The sequence below is a fragment of the Lygodium microphyllum genome, chromosome 15 (assembly GCF_053477565.2).
Source record: "Lygodium microphyllum isolate KBCC chromosome 15, Lygodium_microphyllum_v1.1.10, whole genome shotgun sequence".
NCBI classification, from domain to species: domain Eukaryota; kingdom Viridiplantae; phylum Streptophyta; class Polypodiopsida; order Schizaeales; family Lygodiaceae; genus Lygodium; species Lygodium microphyllum.
In genome coordinates, this window is record NC_141149.1 from 71777483 (window position 1) to 71800198 (window position 22716).

The 22716-nt window shown below is 39.2% G+C and overlaps 1 pseudogene across 2 annotated transcripts in view; it reads right to left on the minus strand.

Moving 5' to 3' along the window:
- LOC148024663 (putative 3-hydroxyisobutyrate dehydrogenase-like 1, mitochondrial pseudogene) overlaps nucleotides 1-22716 on the minus strand; it is a 39470-nt pseudogene that overhangs the window by 5905 nt on the left and 10849 nt on the right. Inside the window, exon 2 of one of the 2 annotated variants that reach the window (XR_015693330.1) lies at nucleotides 11172-11391. The exons of the other annotated variant lie outside the window; for it this stretch is intronic. The product of XR_015693330.1 is annotated as a putative 3-hydroxyisobutyrate dehydrogenase-like 1, mitochondrial pseudogene, transcript variant X1 (transcript). Of the gene's footprint in view, nucleotides 1-11171; nucleotides 11392-22716 lie in introns of those variants that run through there. 2 annotated transcript variants of the gene reach the window in all.

A 22716-nucleotide genomic window follows, 5' to 3' on the forward strand; every position in this document is an offset into this window, starting at 1 on the left:
TGTACAGATCGGATATTGTATGCTCGCGTAGTGAACGCCGCAAGGTCCCCAAGAACAAAAGAACAAAAGAACTCTATTGTTTGCACAAAACTCAAGGTAAAAAGCATGCACGACATGAAGAGACCAATTGGATGCAATCTCCCCCCATGCCTTGTGTGAGTGCTCCACAAAGCATGTATTTTATGTGTTAATCATCTTCAAGCTCAAATAATAGCCCAAATTACAAAATAGCACGCTTTTGGCTTTTGAGTTTGCTTTAGCACAAAATAGAAATAGAGCTAATGAGCGGGCGTCCAAAGAGTCAAGCATACCCAATACAATGTCCAAATACAAATATCATAATCGTGCGCCCATACGCATACAAAATAATAAATAAATATCCAACGTCTTAATAAATAGGCATGATAAAATATAGGCGCCATGCCATGTCTATCTCAAGATTGTGGGAGAGAAGGAAGGAGTCTCACTTGTAGCTTTCTTGCTTGCACAATGAGGGAATACACACAAAGGTGGAGGCAGAAAACAATTTTCCTCTTCTTAGTTGTGTAAGCCAAAAAGAACTCAAGTACATAGAAATAAAATAACCCTATATATGGGTCTCAAACCAAACTCAACTAACTAAGGTGGCATACTAACAGAGCCACGAACTAGAGTAGATAAGGATAGTTGTCATCTAGCTATTATTCATGGGCGGTGTACCAACCGCATCTGCAAAACTGACAAGTCAGTGACATAAATGCACAACGGTCACCCTGGCATATCACGAGTGGAGCTTGATATCTCAACACTCCCCCTCGAGCTCAATCCCACTTCCTGCACACCAAGCAGGTCTCTGAACTTGCGCTTCTTTGCGTCCAATGCCTTCGTAAATATGTCAGCTACATGATCCTCTGTGCTGACATAAACTAGATCAATAAAACCTAGTAAAATCCTCTCCCGCACATAGTGATAATGCACCTCAATGTGCTTTGTTCTAGCATGATAGACTGGGTTATTTACCAAGTGTATACTACTCATGTTGTCACAATAAATGACAACTGACCCATCTGTAGGCTAATGCATATCATAAAGTAGCTTATGCAACCAAGCTACCTCACATGCAGCCATTGCTGCGTCCCTGTACTCAGCCTCTGTGCTCGACAAGGCAACTATAGGTTGTTTCTTGCTGCTCCAAGTGACTGCAGCACTCCCAAAAGACAACACATATCCACTAGTAGATCGTCTATCAGAAATACTACCAGCCCAATCAGCATCAGTGTATCCATGCAACTGTATCTGAACGCTAGTCTCATAAAGTAGTCCATACTGCAATGTGGACTTCACATACCTGAGCATGCGTCTAGCCGCATCCAAATGCGGTTTCCTTGGAGCCTGCATAAATTGACTTACCAATCCAACTGCATAGCTCAAATCTGGCCTGGTAATAGTCATATAAATCAAACTTCCTACTATACATCTGTACATAGTAGGGTCTTCGAGAAGCTACATGATCCTCAATGCTCGAGAAATAACACAGCTCTCCTAAATCTTTTATCTCAAACTTTTACTTCAATAGCATTTTCACATGAAGGATATCTTCATCACTATCACTTGTGATAATCAAATCAACATAAATGACAAGCAGCATAATACATTTCTCTGTCTTTCTCACATAAAGTGAAAAATCTGCCTTGGAAATCTGAAAGCCAATAGTGACAAGATATTGTCCTATCTTGTCAGACCACGCTCTAGGTGCTTGCTTCAAGCCGTACAAAGCTTTCTTCAATCTAAAAACAAACTCAATATGAACAACATGCACATAACCTGGTGGCTGCTCTATATAGACCTCTTCTTGTAAATCACCATGCAAAAAGTCATTCTTTACATCCATCTGATATAAAGACCATCCCTTTGATGCAGCCATAGCAATGACTGATCTTACGGCTGTCATCCTCGCAACCGGACTAAATGTTTCTTCATAATCAATGTCATATGTTTGTGCATTCCCCATGACTACTAATCTTGCCTTGTATCTATTCACAGAACCATTTGCATTGTGTTTCACCTTATAAATCCACTTACAACCAATTGCATTCTTATCTTTAGGCAAAGGTACCAATTTCCATGTAGCATTTGCTTCCAAGGCACCCATTTCTTCATCCATGGCTTTCTTACTCCCAGGTGCTCTCAAAACATCCCTAGTCTTCCTTACTCCAGGTGTAACAATAGAAGGAATACCCAACTCATCATCAATGCTCTGTTCTGAGCCACTGGATTCACCATCCACATAAGAGTGACCTGCATTCACATCAAACATGGGTTGTTCTACCTTCTCTTTTCCTTTTCGTGATACCTGTATACCACTATCTGCATTGCTTTGAGAAGATTCTCATTATCTCAATCTGCATGTCCATGGCGAAGAATGTGAACCACTGCTAGAGGACGCTCCAGGTCCACTAATATCTTGTGACTGCTGCTGTGAATTATGTGCAGGATTACCATTTTGTGCATCTACATCATCAATCACATTTACTGGTTTATACCAGCTACTCATCTCATCAAAAACATCTCTGCTCACTGTAAACTTACGAGTAGAAGGGTTATAACATCTATACCCTTTTTGTTACAGAGAATAACCAATAAAAATACACTTCTCAGCTTTTGGATCCAACTTGGATTTCAACTCATCTGGCACATGAACATAAGCAATGCAACCAAAAATCTTCAAATGAGAAATATATGGTTTCCTACCAGTATACCTCTCCTCTGGAGTCATCCCATGTATTGCTGCAGTGGGAATCCTGTTCATTATATAGACTGCTGTAGCAACTGTCTCAACCCAGTAAAAATCTGACAAGTTTTTTTCGTTGAGCATGGCACGAGATACCTCTCCAATATGCATGTTTTTTCTTTCTACAATTCCATTTTGTTATGGGGTATGACTACATGAATATTGCTACTTTATGCAATGCTCTTGCAGGAACCTTGCAAACTCATTTGAGAGGTACTCTCCCCTCCATCTGACCTTAGGCATTTTATTTGCAGGCCTGTTTTTTTTTCAACCATAGCTTTAAGAGTTTTGAAATGCCCAAAAACTTTTCTTTTTTTTTTCATAAAATACACCCAAACTTTTCTGCTATAGTCATCAATAAAAGTGACAAAATAATGACAACCTCCAAGAGATGCAGCTTTAGTAGTCCACACATCAGTGGATTAATTCCAATGGCTTCTTACTCTCTTGAATATGTCTAGGAAATAGTTTCCTTGCCTGTTTTCCAAATTGACAGACTTCACATACCTTATGCATTTCTGCAACCTTGAATTTAGGTAATCCTGCAACAATATTTTGGGCCTGCATTGATTTAAGTCGTACATTAACATGACCAATGCGTTTATGCCAGATATCAATATATGCAACTACACCGGTCCCATGTGTAAACATTGCTGCACTCAATTCAGACATGTCTGCATCCAACGTAAACATTCTGCCATTCTTTCCTTTTGCTATCAAGCGACGTTTATTTTTCATATCCTCAACAAAGCATCCATGAGAATTAAATCTGACCTGCAAGCCCTGGTCAACCATTTGACCAACAGAAACCAAGTTCTTGGTGATATTCTGGACATGAAATACATCGGACAGGTATTTATTTTTCCCATCCTGCATAGACAAATGAATTTTTTCAATCTACACAATAGGTTGTGAAGTATCATCACCACTCTCCACAAATCCTGGTTTTTTCATTTTCCTTGCATCCTACATCCATTGCGCATGACCTATCATGTAGTTTGATGCATCTGGGTCAACATACCACACATCATTGCTTTTTTCTGCACTTGTCACAGAATTGGTCATGTGCTGCACTATAAACAAATGCTCATTTCTGTCATCACCATGTCTGCTAGAAGATGCATAATTTCCTTGTTGCAATTTTCCATTCATGATGTCATTCTGCTTTTTATAGCAGTCTTTAGCCATATGACCCATTTTACCACAGTAGTAGCATTCAACATTGCTGTTTGCATTTTGGCCTCTTTGCCATCCACCACAACCTCTTTGGCTCCCTCTGCCTCTAGAGTTACCACGTCCTCCTCCATAGGACTGGTCTTCTTGAGTTTGCTGCATATTCTGATTTCTACCACGGCCTCTAGATCGGCCTCCTCTACCTCTGTCTCTACCTCTTCCAGCATTTGAGTAGAAGACAGCTTCTTTTGAAGTTCCTCCTAAAGAAGATGCACCACCATTTCTTTGCTTCTTAAAAATTAGAAGAGCAATCAACTCCTCAAAATCAAGAAATCTTTCACGGACGGAAATAGATGTTCGGAACTGTGCATTATCCTTTCCTAGACCATTCACAGTCAGAAACTAAATCATATTCCACTGCGACCCAATGGAAGCAATTGCATCTGCAATCTTCTTTACCTTCATGTGGTAGTCATTGATGCTCATACTCTCTTTGCACATTCTGCAACTCTTGCTTGAGCTGCATTTTTCTGGCTTGCGTATTTGTGCTATACATTTTTGACAAGGTATCGCATGCCTCCTTTGACGTACTTGCATCCTGAATATGCACAATCATAGAGTCTGAAATACTGATAGAGAACCAGTACACAACTTTCCTGGCTCTCTCATGCCATGCTTTAAATGCATGCATTTGCTGTTGATTGGAAACATCTGGAAGAACTAGTTCTTCTTCATTTCCTACAACAAATTCCCAATATCATTTTCCCATAAGAAAATTCGTCATTCTAAACTTCCATACTTGAAAGTTGTTCTTGTCAAGCTTTTCAGTTACAATCTGTGAAAGAGAATCAGACGCCATTACAGAACACTGCAAAAAACACAGCTTCACCCTCACAAGGGCAAATTTGCAAAACTAGCGAAAGTGATATTTGACCACACAGTCACTTCCTAGAAGACAATGCACTCTTGCACTTTCCGGTTGTGCTACCTGCAAAGACTTGCTCCCAAAACAGAAAAATGAAAGCAACACTGGTCCTCTTACCAAAACACCGTGAACTTGGTTTGCTTTCTTGAGCTCCTTATCACGAACAAGGCTCTGATACCATCTCAAGATTCTGGGAGAAAAGGAAGGAGTCTCACTTCTAGCTTGCACAATGGGAGAATACACACAAAGGTGGAGGCAGAAAACAGTTTTCATCTTCTTAGTTGTGTAAGCCAAAAAGAACTCAAGTACATAGAAATAGAAGAACCCTATATATGGGTCTCAAACCAAACTTAACTAACTAAGGTGGCATACTAACTGAGCCACGAACTAGAGTAGATAAGGATAGTTGTCATCTAGCTATTATTCATGGGCGGTATACCAATTGCATCAGCAACTAACAAGTCCATGACATAAATGCACAATGGTCACCCTGGCATATCACGAGTGGAGCTCGATATCTCAACAGTCTAAGATATGCGCCCATCAAAATATAAGTAATAACTCGAATACACGCTATCCTCCAATGCTTTCCTCCGCCACTACTGCTATCTCTACACATCAACTGAAGCATTCACAATCATTAGTAAAATAATACAATTAAATCGACAAAAGTGAATACCTAGCAGTCTTCAGCTACATAAATAAATCAACTGGTTAGAGATCAATCCTAACCTTAATTTATCACGAGTGCGCACTCTAAACTCATAAACGTTTATTAATTTAATATGTATTTTGCGGAATCACCCACTATGGATTCACCTATGTACACACTAAATTAATGAAGTGCCCGAAAAGGACAGGCGTACCCATCAACTTCTCGCACAAAGAATCCACTTTGTGTATGAGCCCCGATCAACAAAGTTTACGGAATCCATCGTAAAACCTCACGGAATCCACCGTGAAATATACCTCCTGGCATCAATTTCTACGTTTTCTCCCTACGAATCCTCATGCCCAATATATGCTCTGCATTTCACAAATCTTTCATGGAGAAAGCTCATTTCAATTGATCTTTGAGAGCATCCAAGCTAGTCTTTCTTTTCCCAGCTAGCAACATATCATTCACATACAAAACAAGTATGATGGGGATTTTGCATCAAGCAACAAGGATGATTCTGTAACTCCCAATGTCTCTGCGTATAGGCATACGATGCAATTTCTACAGTAACTTTTCACCGACCTGTAGAACAGTGGTCGCACAGCACAAAACAGGGCCTTTTCCTGGGTGCATGCAGAAAAACTTTCGCCTCCAAAACAGGCCCCGAAATGGCCTCAAATCAAAAAAACAAAGCAACCAAGGGCTAAAGCCCTTTCCCGCAGCATATACTGCTCTCTTGCTACACCGCAAAGGGCGTCTAAATGATCTGCATGGTTGCGTATAAACCCATGAGAGAGCGTAAAAGTGTCAAAATTTTTATACCACTGCCGTGGTACTTGCTTCAGCCCATACAAGCTGTATTTTAGTTTACACACCATCTGCTCTTTCCTAAGAACTACAAAGCCCTCGAGCTATTTCATGTAGATTTCCTCATCAATGTCACCATGGAGAAAATCTATTTTTATATCCATTTGATAATACAACAGTGAGAGCAAAAAGCACACGTAGAGTGGTCATCTTCACAACAGATGAGAAGACCTCTTGAAAGTCCCTTCCTTTTGTGCATACCCTTTGACAACCAGTCTTACCTTGTACTTGGGTTTCCCATCAACTGTCTTTACTTTGTAAACCCATTTGTTTGAAAGAGGCTTTCTTCCTTTGGGCAACGATACGAGATCCCAAGTATCATTAGCATACACAGATTTAATCTCTTCCTGCATAGCTAGCTCCCACTTACTGTTGAATTTGCATGACTTGACCTATTTCTATATAAGAGGCTCACCCTCATCTGTAAGCATCACATAATGCAAGGAGGGGTTATACCTATATTGCCTTCTTACGCATATAGACATGCATACACAATGATCTACATTTTCAAGAATTGGATCTACATTCGAAGGTATATTATTTTCAACATTTATTGATTGTTGTAAGGCATTTTCAGCATGTTGTTCATGTTGTATAGCACCTTCATTTTCATTACCAACATCCACATTTTCATAATCAACAAGTCTATCTTGTTATCCATGACCTCCTTGTGCTTCTAATTGTTGGCCATCATCATCTAGCTCAAAAATAACTAACTAATCATCAGTTTCAGCCTATGGTAAGGCATCATGAGGCTCATCATTTGAAGTAATAAGTGAGTGTAAATTCTAAAATTTGACATTTTTCATGTCTTCATTAGAGGCTAAAGTACCTTTTAAGAATTTTGATTCATTAAACACAACATTATAGTTGCGAATAATTTTCTTAGACTAAGGTAGCCACACTCTATAGCCAAATTCACCCTCATCACCATAGCCCATGAAAATGTCTTTGGTGGATTTCGGGTCAAGTTTGTTCCTCCGCTCATCCCTAATATGCAGGAAGGCATCACAATCAAAAATCTATAAATGGTCATATGAGGCCGATTTGCCAAACCAAACCTCCTCATGGATGCCATTATTTAAGGACTTGTTTGGAGAGCAGTTGCTGATGTGAATCGCGGTTTTAAGTGCCTCTCCCCAAAATTCATAAGGAAGATTAGCAGTGGACAACATGCAATGCACTCTCTCACATAAAGTCCCGTTGTATCTTTCAACCATACCATTTGAAAAAGGATTGTAAGCAGCTATAAGCTCCCTCTTGATTCCATGCAAGTCACAAAAAGACTTAAACTCAATAGATATAAACTCACCCCCATTATTAGTTCTCAAGCATTTCAACTTTCTACCTATCTGAGTGGTCACAAATGCATGAAAATTTTTAAAACAACAAACATTTCACTTTTCTTTTTCAACAGATAAACCCAAATCTTCATGGAGCAATCATCAATAAAGGAGAAAATATATGCAGCACCACCCAATGATTTCACGAGCATACTACATACATCACAATGCAGTAAGTCCAAGACATTGGACTTACGAGAGACACCATAGTAAAATGATTTTTTTATTTGCTTTTCAAATTGACAATCATTACAAAAATCAAGTTTAGAGCCTTTTTCATCAACCCTCTTCAAAGAGGTAAGGACATCAAGTCCTTTCTGGCTCATATGGCCTAATCTCTTTTGCCATAACTCCAAATGACAACCAATTTTAGCAAGTGCAAGAAACTTGCCATTGAAAGCTTTACAATGTAGACAATACAAAGTGCCCTTATTGGTTCCTTTTGCAATCAACAAGAAACCCTTTTTCAATTTCCACAAACCACTACCAAATAGTATAGTGTAACTATGCAAGTCAAGCTCTCCAACAAATAGTAAACTCTTCTTGATGCCATGCACATATCTGACATCTTTCAGCACAAGCTCTTGCCCATTATCCAAAGACAAGTGCACAATGCCTATCGCATCAATGCTTCAAGCATGGTTATTTCCAATATATAATTTTCCATAATTGTCTGCATTGAACATAGCAAAATACTCCGAGCAAGGAGTTACATGGAAAGAAGCACCAAAATCTACATTCCAAGTCTGAGTGACACCATCATTATCTGACAAAAGTGTATCAATCACATCAACCTTGGTAATCTCTATATCCTGCATGTGACATACAAGGGCATCATAATCTATTGCACATAGTACATCAGCCTTTGCATCCGAGAGCTCCTCTATGACTACAAAAACCAACCTTCCTCCAGTCTTCAATCTGATTTGCCCCTTGATTCAGGCACTTAATTGGCCTTCATCCACTTCATAAACGATGGAAATGCCCCAAATTCAATTGTTGGCTAATCCTCCACCTGAATTTAGCTAAAATTCACCTTTAGCCCTGAAAAATCCAAGTCTTGGAGCTTTCAATTTCTGGTACGCTTCTCGAGGCTGCTGGTAAACCCTAATTTTTGTTGTAAATTAGGATTTACAATAAAGAAATTTGTAATTTCTCAGTCTCCAAGGGTCCAAGTGCTGAGATATTCAAAGCAAGGCTGTGAAATGGCTGGGAGATGAGAGAGAAAATTTAGAGTTTTGTCACCAAGAATGACTGAAAATCAGTCAAATGTAGTTGCTGCCCTACCACAACAGCTTGCAGATGCAAAGAACTGAAAAAAACCAGTCATTTACTGTTGTTGCATTGTCTCAACAGCCTGTAGATGTTGTCATCTACTGTTGATTGGTCTTCTCTTGCCCGTCGCTGCCTCAGAATGTCCTCTAATAGCTCCAAATCAAACCAGCAGCATCTCCTCCCTCTCTCTTGCAGGCTGAATCCACTAAAAATGCCTCTCTCCAACCTCTAAAGATGTTTTTCAATCTTACATGGGCATTTTTGACAAGTAGCAAACTTCCCAAATGGTTTTTTTAGTATTATCCATCATTAAATATTAATTTTTACTCTTTAAATACTAAAAATTAATCTAATAATTATTTCAGTATCCTCAAAAATAAACTGACTAGCCAATAATAAAATTGGCTAGGCAACTTCCATTCCCGAGTCTCTGTGTCATCTTTGACTATCAAATTGGTGTTAGGTACCATTAAACGCCACTTCTCTAGTATCACCAACTGACACTTATGGCCAAATGAATGACCTAGTTATGCCAGGAGGCATATTCCACAGTGGATTCTGTGAGGTTTTATAGTGGATTCCGTAAAATTATATTTATTTATCGAGGCTCGTACACAAGGTGGATTCCTTGTGCGAAAAGTTGACGAGGACGCATGTTCTTTTCGGGCGTCACGTTAATTTAATGCGTAAGTGGATGATTCCATAGCGGATGATTCCGCAAGATACATATTTGAATTAATGAAAGTTTATGAGTTTAGAGTACGCACTCGTATTAAATTAAGGTTAGGACAGAGTTCCAACCTATTTACTTATTTTGTAGCTGAAGACTGCTAGATATTCACTTTTGTCGATTTAATTTTATTATTTTCTAACAATTGTGAATACTTCAGTTGATGTGTAGAGCAGGTGGCAGTGGCATTGGAAAGCACTGGGCGATAGCGTATATTCAAGTTATTTAGAAAAAATTATCATTTTTTATGGGCACGCATCTTAGGCGTGGAGCGCTTATTTATTGAAGCGCTTGACATATATTTATTATTTTTGCATGCGCATGGGCGCACGGTTTAAATATTCATTGTTAGACATTGTATTTGGGCACTGCCCGACTCTTGGACCACCCAACCTTTTTATTCTTTGTTTCGACAAAAGTAAATACAAAAGCTAAAGCATGCTAATTGTAAAATTGGACTATTTTTTAGCTTGGAGATGAATAAAATATTAAATACATGCTTTGTGGAGCGCTCACACAAGGCATGAAGGGAGATTGTACCCAATTGGTCCTTTTGCCTCATGTCGTGCAAGTCTATTCTCTTGAATTTTGAGCTTAAAGTAGAGTTCTTTGTTCTTGGGGACCTTTCGACGCTCGCCACGTACACATATGGCATCCGATTTGCACACCACCTAGGCTAACAACTGGCACCAGATACCACCAATTACATGTGCGACATAACCTATAGCAACTTTTGCCTTTGACATCCCGTGATTTCCTCGAGTCTCGTGCTCGTAAATTTACTCTAATCCCAATTACACCTCATATGTGCAACATTTACTTAACCACGTGATTAAAAATTAATCCACATGTTAAGTGAGATTTCAAAAATACGTGTTCTCATGGCAACTATACTAGATGCCACATTGGCCTTTTCCTTGCCTTTGGCTGACTCAGATACATCTATCTTATCCTCTTTCTTCTTTATGTCTTCTACATTCTTCTTTCTCTCTTATTCCTTCTTTTAGTACCTGCAATCAGGTTTCTTATGGCCCTTCCGACCACACTGATAGCAAGTAACATCACTCTTTTCCTTTCCTTTGCTCTTGCTTCTATTTCTTTGTCCAACATTTGCATTTTCTTTTCAGCATTGCCTCTAACATTGTAAGCTGAGTTGTTGCCTTCTCCATTAGACGTACATCTAATTTCTTCATTCAAGATTGAACCCCTCACACCATCATGTGAGAGATTGAGTTTATTACTGAGAGAAACTACCAAGGTCTCCCAAGAATCAAGCAATATCATGATCAAAAAGATCACCCTCAACTTATCATCAAAATCCAATTTAGCATCCTTGAGGTGATTTAAGATACCAATAAATGCACTTAAGTGCTCAATTGCAGGCTTGGACTCATCTAACTGTATATTCACCAACTTGCACATTAAATGCACATGATTAACAAGTGTAGTGATCTCATAGGTAGTTTTCAACTTCTTCAATATTACATGACCAGTATCTAAGCCCTTAATGTCTGTCAAAATGTCATCAATGACACCCATCTTTATATAAGCCACAGCCTTTTTGTTGACTTTGGCCCAATCTGCATCACACATTTGTGCGGGTTTATCTTTCTGCAAAGCATCCTCACAATCCTTTAAGAACAATATGCCCTGCATACGGTCTTTCCAAAGGTCAAAACCCTAACCATCAAACCATTTGATTTTCATCAAACTCTTAATATCAAAACTGGAAGAAGTCAGAGTCATTTTTATCACAAACACAAGTGTAAATGCATTGAACTGCAATAGCACAAGCTAAACCAGCAAATACACTGATGTTCTTGCCCAACCTGCAATAAACCTCTATTTTTTTTACATAAACTAGTCACCACACGGGCAAATACTGCAGAAATTCACCAAAATTTGTACAAAATCCCAAAATTCTTAGTCCAACAATACATAAATGTCAACAATCTGACCCAACTAAGCAAAATTTCATCAATACATGAAAAGCCCCAATTTTTCCAAGTCCAATGTCAAGAAATTTTACTTAGATGAGCAAAATTCCAACAAATTTGGCAACATGTCCAATTTAACTGAGATCAACACGCACAATGTCTACAATTTCTAACACAAATGTTACTATCAAGCATAAACAGCATCAAATCTGGAAAAAACTCCAAAATTCCATGCTCAAATTTGCACAAATTTAAAAACGGTGCTTCCACGCGCAAACCCATATTTGAGCAAGTAGTCTGCTTGCATGAAAATTTAAAAAAATATCAAAAATACCTCGAAAGTGACGAATCTGCTCCCGTTGACCAACCGACTGCTGTCATGACTTATTGCCTTGCAGAAAACTATCACCTGATGCCACGGAACCTGTCGCCAGCTCTGACAGTCGTAACCAGTCGCTGGCCTAAAAACCTATCACATGTTGTCGCCTAGTTCAAAACATGTCGTCTACCTACCAGGTCAACGACCTGTCGCCTGCAGAAAACGTGACAGAATGTACTGTCGCATGTGCAGATTTAGGGTTTCTGGACTATCGACTGACAGTGCAGCACACACGTGCCTAAAATCAATGGCGACCTAACCTGAGCGAATGGCCAAAGTGACAACCTGATAATTTTGCACAAGTAAAACACTAGAGATATCTTACACGGACTCTGACGAGCACGAACACCTTAGCCGAAGCTCTGATACCAATTGTTGAGTGCGCGGCTAGTGGAAGAGTAAAGATTTGTAATAGAGAAATTGTGCAAATGAGTGAGAGTGAGAATGACAAAGAGAGTACGAGCTGATTAAGGATACACGTGTATAATATACGGAAGTGAATAAAGGACCTTTACATCCCAACGGAGGTGAATTAAGGATACACTTGTACAATATACGAAGGTGAATAAAGGACCTTTACATCCCAACAGACTTGGTCACATATGTATGTAGTACACATGTTGGGTAGCTCCCATTGAGTTGATATATTGTTGAATAGTCACATTGCAGCAGTCTTAATGATTACTTGCAAATCTAGGATTGTTGCAGATGTATTTTGGTAATATTACTGAAGTGGAAGTCACCCGGCAATGATGTATGCATGGATTATATATTGAAATTTCAGTTATATTGTTGAAAGTCATTTGTTCTATTGTTGTCTATGTACTTGAACTAAATCTTACTTTTATTGTCTGAAAATTTGGACTAATATTAGCTGAATATTTAAATTATTATTTATTGTCATAAATTGCAGCATTGATTTTTTGCTGCATTGCTAAAAAATGGCTGCAAATGCTTCTAGTAGTAGTGACACTAAATCCCTTCTTGAAATCAAGAGGTTTGATAGCACTAACTTTGACTTGTGGAAGAACAAGATGCAAGGCATTTTGTTTCTCAAGGATTATGATGATGCTTTTTTGGAAGTCAAGCCTACAGCTATGACATATTAGGATTGGGCTAGACTTAACAAGAAAGCCATTGCATACATTAAAATGGTCGTATCTGATGATGTATTTACAAATATTAAGTAACTTGATACGACTTATGCCATATGAAAAAAGTTGATGGATACTTATGAAAATACAACTCTAGTAAATCAAGTGCATCTCATGCACAAGCTTGTAAACATGGAGTTGGATGAGTCTAAGCTATCATTGGAGCATTTGAGTGTCTTGACACGGATTTTGAGGCAGTTGTTGCAAGACTCTTGTTTACAGCATTTCAATTTATCATTGAAGACTATCTTCTTATTGATGACTTTGCCTAATACCTGGGAGTCTCTGGATGTTTCACTAAGCAACAACCCTGCTTTAACATTTGATGGTGTTAGGGGATCTATTCTCAATGAAGAGATTGGAAGAAAGTCTAATGGAGAAAGCAGTGGTTCAGCCTATTATCTCAAAGACAGGTCAAAAAAGAGAGGTAATGCAAGAAATAAAGGTAAAAGCAAGAGTAAAAGCAAGGGTAAACAACAAGATGCTACTTGCTATCAATGTGGATGTAAAGTATATAAAAAGCCCGATTGTCGCTACAACAAGAAAGAGCAAGAAAGAAAGAGATAGCAAGGAAAGAAAAAGAAGGATGACAAGAAAGATTATGATAGCTCTCACTCAAAAGAAGTTGCAAAGGTAAATGTTGCATCTAGTGTGGTCATTGAAGAGCTCTCTGACATTGGAGAGATACTTGTTGCAACCTCATGTAATGATGTAGATGTTATAGCAATAACAGGTAACATGCACATCACTAAAAATGAGGTAATCGATGCCTTATTTTCAGCTCATGATGGGCTATCTCCATCATGGGTAGTGGACAGTTGTGCCTCTTTTCATGTTACTCTCTCTTTGGAGTAATTTTTTGAATACACTATAGGTTGCCTAAGCAAGGTCTACTTGGGCAACAATTATGGATGTGAAATAGAGAGTGTAGGTATCATTCACTTAGCCCTTGAAATTTGCCAAGAGTTGATTTTGCAAGATGCCAAATATGTACCTAACATAAAGAAAAGTCTACTATCAATTGGGCAACTTGATACAAGAGGGTATTTTACTACCTTTGGTGGTGGATCTTGGAAGGTCCACAAGGGCTCTATGCTGATTGTTAAAGCCACCAAAAGGGGGACTTTGTATTATTTGCATTGTAAAACTTTATCTGGCAAGTTTTTAGCTATGGCAAAAGTTCATTCATAGATGGAACTTTGGCACAAAAGACTTAGCCATATGAGGCAAAAAAGCCTTCACGTTCTCTCCTATTTAGGGAGATTTAATGTAAAAGACTCATACTTTTATAATGATTGCATATGTAGAAAACATGTGAAGTCTCCTTATTACTCTAGTGTAATTAAGAAGTCCAATGCTCTTCACTTAGTACACTCTGATGTGTGCACTATGTCTCTTAATTCACATGGAGGTGCACAATACTTTGTCACTTTTATTGATGATTTCAGTAGAAAGTCATGGGTGTATGTATTAAAGAGTAAAAATGAAAGGTTTGATTCTTTTAAAATGTTTTATGCTTTTATTATCACACAAAAAGGGTTTAAGTTAAAAGCTATAAGAACGGATAAAAGGAGCGAGTATGTTTCAAATGAATTCGAAAAGTTTTGTGAGATGCATGGTATTAAGAGATAGCTGACAACCCCATACAATCATGCATCACATGGCGTGGCTGAAAGATATAATCGCACACTTTGTGAGAGTTAGATGCATATTGTCCATAGCTAATCTTTCGCAGCAGTTCTAGGGAGAGGCTCTTAAAACTATAGTTCACGTGTGCATCGCTCACCCCATTGTGCATTGGAAAATGGCATTCCTAAAGAGGTTTGGTCTGGCAAACATGCTTGATATGGCCATTTGCATGTCTTTAGTTGTGATGCTTTTCTGCATATTCTTGTAAATCAAATGACTAAACTAGGCATGAAATCCATCAAGGGCATCTTCATGGGATATCGAGATGAGGGAGAGATGGGATATAGAGCTTGGTTTCCTCAAGATAGGAAGATAATATGTAACCGAGACGTAGTATTTAATGAGGCAAAGTTGCTAAAAATTACTACACATGGTAACCTTGACAAAAAGGTCAAATTTTAGCATGAACAGCCAACCATTCAGCAATCATTAGTTGAAGATCCTCTTTCTTTTGATGCTGAAAATTAGCAACAACCTATTGTGCTGCAGCCAGAAGATAATGGACAGCAAATAGATGCACATTATGGAATGGAACAACAATAAGAACATACTGAAAACATGTTATAGCAACAATAAGAAAATGCTGAAAATCAACCACCAAGTGATGGTGGCACATACCTAAGGATGCAGACCCATTGTCTATCAATACAAATCATTGGATAAGAAGGTCTACATGTGTCAAAAAGCGGCCACAGAGGTTTCAACTATCTTTGGAATTGCATTTTATTGACTGATGAAGGTAAGGCTTTGGCATTTAGCATAGCAACTAGAAACATCAAAAACGTTTAAAAACGAAACATCAAAAACGTGTTTCGCAATTTCTTTCAAGAGGGGGTAAAATAAGAAACGCGAGTTTTTTTTATATAGGGATTTTTAAAAGTTTTAACTGGGAAAAGAGGTTCTAAACCTCTATGGAACTCTCTTAAACAAAGAATGACTAATTAAGCTTGAGTGATAATAAAGTTGAGAATAATACATTATACGTTACATATCCATTATCCATTATTGATTTGTCACTTATATCAAAGTTAGTCTTTGGACAAGCTATATTATGGTCTAGAACTCAAACATTATGCTTCATACATATCACACAAAGAAAATTGAAATTATGTAAATAGTCTATCTATAATATGAACTGAGTCAAGTTGCAACAACATGATTCTCATTTCAAAACAAACTGATAAAATGTCAAAATCAAGAATGAATCATAATATATCATAAATAACTCATAAATGAGATTAAAGTCGTATAATATTCAAATCTCAAGATAAGAATAGATATTAGATTGACAAAGTATAATAACTAAACAAAATCACAAAAAAATGAGTCTCTCATCCAAACTCTTGAGCCTTTACGAGTCATTACACATCATCATCATCATTTTAACATTACCCAATAGTTTTTGTCAAAAAAACCATGTTTTGGGTTCCAACTCACAAAAAAATAAATAAATAAATAAATAAAACGCCCACGTTTTTTACTCTCAGAAACGTTTCGTACTTAAGAAATGATTCGTAAGATTCAAATTCAAAGAAACATGTTTCTTAGCTGCTACGACATTTAGAGAGACACAGTCATGTGAAAACAAGAGAAAGTGGAAGCTTGCTATACAAGAGATGAAGTCTCTATATGCGATTAACACAAAGGAGCTTGTACCTTTGCCCAAGGATAGGAAAGTTATTCCTAATAAATGGGTTTATAAGGTGAAATGTATTGATGGGAAGCCCAAATGCAAGGCACGTTTGCTTGCTAAGGGCTATACGTAGAAGAAAGGCATAGACTTCCAAGAGGTTTTTTCAACGATGGTGAGGATGACTATGCTCCGTGTTTTGTTTGCTCTCATTACATCCTTGGATTTAGAGTTGGATCAAATGGATATGAAGAGATGCTTTTCTTCATGGTGACCTCGATCAAGAGCTCTACATGAAACAGCCCAAAGGTTTTGCTATTCCAAGGAAATAACATTTATTTTGTAAGCTAAAACACAACTTATATGGGCTGAAACAAACCCCTAAACAGTGGTGTAAAAAGTTTGATACCTTTATGCTCCGTCATGAATTCAATCGCAGTCATACAAATCACTGCTTATACACTAAAAAGGCTAATGATGAAAGCCTTATTCTACTAGTCTTATATGTGGATGGCATGCTGATTGTTGGAAAGCATGAGAGCACTCTACATGCTCTTAAAAAACAGTTAAGTTTAACCTTCTCGATGAAAGATTTGGGAGCAACTAAGCACATTTTGGGCATGCGCATTAAAAGAGATAGAGGGCAGCACTTGTTTCTCTCGCAAGAGAAGTACATCAGCAAAGTACTTGACGGATTTAATACGGCTAATGCTAAGCCTCTTGGTGTGCCTTTACCGTCATATACAAAGCTTAGTAAAGTTGATTGCCCAAAAGATGATGTAGCTACTACTACTATGAAGAAGGGCATACTTTATGCATCAACTTGTGGTTCTTTGATGTACGCCATGGCTGCAACTCATCCCGACATTGCTCATGTAGTGGGAGTTGTTAGTATATTCGTGTCTAACCCTTGCAAATCACATTCAAAAGTAGTGAAATATATCTTTAGATACTTAAAAGATACAAAAGACAAGTGTATATGCTATGGAAAGGGTACACTAGAGTTACAAGGATTCCATGATTCGAACATGGCAAGAGATCTTAACACTCTAAAATCGACTAATGGATATATCTTTACTTTGGCTAGTGGGGCTATTTCTTAGTATTCAAGGTTGCAAAAAATTGTAGCATTAAGTACTACAGAAGCTGAATATATTTCAACCACACAAGCTTCTAAGGAAGCGGCTTGGCCATTTAGTCAAGGATTTTGGTATTTCTTCACATGCTCCAGTGCTTGGTTGTGATAGTCAGAGTGCAGTATGTCTGGCTAAGAATGCCATTTTCCATGCACGTACCAAACATATAGATGTTCGGTAACACTTCATTCAACAAGTCTTGGATTATGATCTTGTCACACTGATCAAGGTCAAAACCCAATGTAAGATGTTCTTACTAAAAGTCTTGGAAAGGCTCAACATGAGCATTGCATTCAATTAATAAGAGTTGGCTAGCTTCAACGTACCGCTTCGGGCCTTTAAGTGGGAAGCTGTTGGGTGTCAAGTCCCTTTGGGTGTATAATCCCATTAATCTTTGTGTATATAAACTTACAAGTGTGAACACACACTTATTTGTACCCAAATATATAAATATATTTTTATCCTTTGTGTACCGTAACACATTGGTACACTCATCTTTCATTTCCTCACTCTCACTCTCAAATCTATTTCTACTCATTCCTGTCTCGCACTCCATTGCACTCTAACACAGCAAAAACTAGGAATTTTATCTCTTTTCTACTACAAACAATTTATGGAGAGCTTATTGTTTTGGCTCAGCTTCATTTCTGATTTGATTGCCAGGGAACAACACATAAATGGACTAAAAGTACATCCAATGAGCTTTCTTTTGACTCCTAGCACACTTGATTTGGATATGCCCATCAAAAGATATCTCAATTTTACTACAACATGCTCTATAATAGAGAACGAATTGCCTATTGTTTGCAAGTGTCTTTTCTTGGAGTTATGGTGATCTAGTTCTCAATTTTATCATTTCAAATGGATGTCCATATGGTCTATTTGCTTTTCCACTTTTGATTCTATCCATTACTTAGTACATGTCAGTGTTTTTCCTATTTCTGTAGCCACTTGTAAAAGAGTAGTACTCTGATTCCCTTTACATTCAACCATTGTAAACAGTCCACCAATGTTTTTTAGAACAAAAACTTCTTTTGAGTGGGGATGAAATGTAAGAGATGAAAAATAGGGTATTTAGAGACAAATATAAGAGGTGAAAGTACCGATCATTTTGTATTCAATTTTGACAAAAGTACAAGTCTTTTCTTGTTTCATCTCTCTCTTCCTATCCTTTCATGGCTACCAACCATCCCTTTCCTTTTTTTCTATCTTTCTCTTTCCATTTCTAGTCTTGCTCTCTCCTCATCTAGACTCTCCCCTACACTCTTCTCTCTTTCCTACAATCTTTTCACTCCTCTTTCTCTCTCCTCTCAAGTCTCTTCATGGCAACCCTCTATGGTTGTGACACATGGAGTGCCTTCTTAATAACTGTGGCCTTTGGGATTTTGTTACCATCCCCGTACCCTATCTTATAGTGGAACCTCATGATGGTGTGACCATGGATTCAACACCTTTATGGAATCAATTGAATGCTAGAGCCGACTCTTTTCTCTTATTGAGTTGTGCAAATTATGTACATATGTATGTTCAATGTATCCACACCATTACAAATATTTAGAGGGGATTGGTATCTCTTCCGGATCCAAACATTTAGGCATCAATTATCTCTTGAGTTGAAGCTACGACAACTTTCTATCCTAAATTCCCCTATGATGAGGATTCGCATCCACGGGATGAAAAAGATTCGAGATGAGCTTTTATTCTTTAGTACAAACATTTCTTCGAAGAACCTAGTTATGAAACTTCTCTCACAACTTCTATCACCGACATTTGATGTGTTCTACACTAGTCTTCTCACTTCTCGTAGCCGAGGAACTCTCACTTGGGAGGAGCTAGTCCCATTGGTGCTTGAGCAGAATGCATATCACAATGATACAAATGTTGAGATATCGAGCTCCACTCGTGATATGCCAGGGTGACCATTGTGCATTTATGTCACCAACTTGTTAGCTACAGATGCGGTTGGTACACCGCCCATGAATAATAGCTAGATGACAGCTATCCTTATCTACTCTAGTTCGTGGCTCAGTCAATATGCCACCTTAGTTAGTTGAATTTGGTTTGAGACCCATATATAGGGTTCTTCTATTTCTTTGTACTAGAGTTCTTTTGGCTTACACAACTAAGAAGAGGAAAACTGTTTTCAGCCTCCACCTTTGTGTGTATTCCCCCATTGTGTAAGTGAGAAAGCTACAAGTGAGACTTCTTCCTTCTCTCCCACAATCTTGACATGGTATCAGAGCCTTGTTCGTGCTAAGGAGCTCAAGAAAGCAAACCAAGTTCGCGGTGTTCTGGTAAAAGGACCATTGTTGCTTTCATTTTTCGAGTCTGGGAGCAAGTCTCTGCAAGTAGTACAGCCGAAAAGTGCAAGAGTGCATTGTCTCAGATTGAGAGACTCTTCGCGATATAGCAAGAGGGAAATATATGCTGCGGGAGAGAGCTTTAGCATATGGTTGCCCTATTTTTTGGATTCGAGGCCATTTCGGTGCCTATTTTGGAGGCGGAAGTTTTCCGCACGCACTCAGGAAAAGGCCCTGTTTTTTATGTGTGACCACTGTTCTACAAGTCGGTGAAAAGTTACTGTAGAAATTGCATCGTATGCCTGTGCGTAGAGACATTGAGAGTTACAGAATCATCATTGTTGCTTGTTGATGCAAAATCGTTACTAGGAAGTGACTGTGTGGTCAAATACCACTTTCGTCAATTTTACAGATTTGCCCTTGTGAGGCTGAAGCTGTATTTTTTGCAGTGACTTTTTTTTTTTGCAGTGTTCTATAATGGCGTCTGATTCTCTTTCACAGATTGTCACTGAAAAGCTTAACAAGAACAACTTCCAAGTATGGAAGTTTAGAATGACAAATTTCCTTATGGAAAAATGATATTGGGAATTCGTTGCAGAAAATGAAGAAGAACCAGTTCTTCCTGATGTTTCCAATCAACAGCAAATGCAGGCATTCAAAGGATGGCATGAGAAGCCAAAAAAGTTACGTACTGGCTGTCTATCAGCATTTCAGACTTTATGATTGTGCATATTCAGGATGCAAGTACGCCAAAGGAGGCATGGGATACTTTGTCAAAAATGTATAGCACAAATACGCAAGCCAGAAAAATGCACCTCAAGCAAGAGTTGCACAATGTGCAAAGAGAAAGTATGAGCATCAATGACTACCACATGAAGGTAAAGAAGATTGTAGATGCACTTGCTTTCATTGGGTCGTCAGTGGAAGATGATTTAGTTTCTATGACCTTGAATGGTCTAGGAAAGGATAATGCACAATTCCGAACATCCATTTCCGTCCGTGAAAGATTTCTTGATTTTGAGGAGTTGATTGCTCTTCTAATTTCTAAGAAGCAAAGAAATGGTGGTGCATCTGTGAGAGTGCGCAGCGAAAGAAGAACACGAACACAGAGGAGAGGAGAGAGAAAGCAGAGAATGAAGGAAGAAAATCTGCACTGACTGAGATGAATGCTGAATACACTGGAATGGACAGAACAGTCCCTGCACGCAGCCCGGAGCGTCAGTGAGGGAACCAGGACAGACTGGAAACAGAGGCAGCACCAATGCCGGAGATGGAGACGGAGGGAGGAGTACTGAACCTGCAGAGCATGAATGAGATGAATACTGGACTGACTGGGGGGGCAGCTATAAATAGCCCCCAGCCAGAAAACTGGCCGACCAGCTAAACTGGCCGACCTGGCCAGATCTGGTCCGACTGGCCAGATCTGGTCCGACTGGCCAGTTCTGGTCCGACTGACCAGAACTGGTCCGACTGCCCAAAATAATGGACAGTCACCCCAAAAACAGCCCAGATCTAGGCTGTAAAATGCCCAGGGCTACATGCTGACTAAAGCAGCCTGAAAACACACTGACAGAGCTCCTCTGTCTCCTGTCAGACTCTGACAGGAGCTCACAACCAGGAGATGACAGACTGAGACTAAATAAGAGCAGGCTAACATCCCCTCTCAACTCCTGGGAGAGACTGAAGACCCAAGAACCGCATGTGATGAAGCAAAGAAGCCTGAGGCAAAGGCTTCGTAAAGAGATTAGTTGCATTGGCCGCCGTAGGACAATAGACCACCACCAGCTCCGAATCCACGATCCGCTCTCGAACATAGTGATACTGAACCTCAATGTGCTTCGTACGAGCATGAAACACCGGGTTCTTGGCCAGAGCAAGAGCACTCTAGTTATCCACGCGCAGCTCCGTAGGTCCGGTCTGGGTAAAGCCAATCTCCGCGAGTAAGCGACGGAGCCAAACTGCCTCCATAGCGGTCGAACATAGGGCCCGATACTCAGCTTCTGTAGAAGAAAGTAACACAGTAGGCTGCTTCTTGCTGCTCCAAGTGATAGCACCAGATCCAAGGGTGAAAGTATAACCTGTAGTGAATCGTCGCGAATCCACATCACCTGCCCAATCAGAATCACTCCATCCAGAAAGGGTAATCACATCTCCATACATGATCCCAAAGAATCAAGTCCCCTGCAAATAGCGAAGAACCCGCAAGGCCGCCTGCCATTGATCCTGGGTAGGAGTCTGCATAAAGGAAGACAATAAAGCCACCACAAAGGAGATATCCGGCCGAGTGTGAAGCAGCCAGATAAGAGAGCCGACAAGGCACCTGTAACGGGCGGGATCGGTAAGAGGAACTCCAGCTGTCAAAAGCTTGGACTCAGGGTCCATAGGGCATGAGATAGACCGACACTCAGCCATATCAAACTCCGAAAGAAGCTCGGAGATGTACCTGTGCTGCGAGATAAAAATGCCCTGTGCCATCTGATAGATCTCCAAACCTAGAAAGAAGTGAAGGATCCCTAGATCCGTCATGTCAAACTCCTGCTGTAGAATGGACCGAGAATGCTCCACCTGATGAGTGTCGCTCCCTGTAATAATAAGATCATCCACATACAAGATGAGAAACACCGAAAGAGAATCCACAACCCATAAGTAGAGGTTGGGATCATAAGCGGAGCGCGCAAAGCCACTCTGTAGAAAGAAGCGGTCAATCCGCTGGTACCAAGCACGAGGAGCCTGCTTTAGGCCATAAAGAG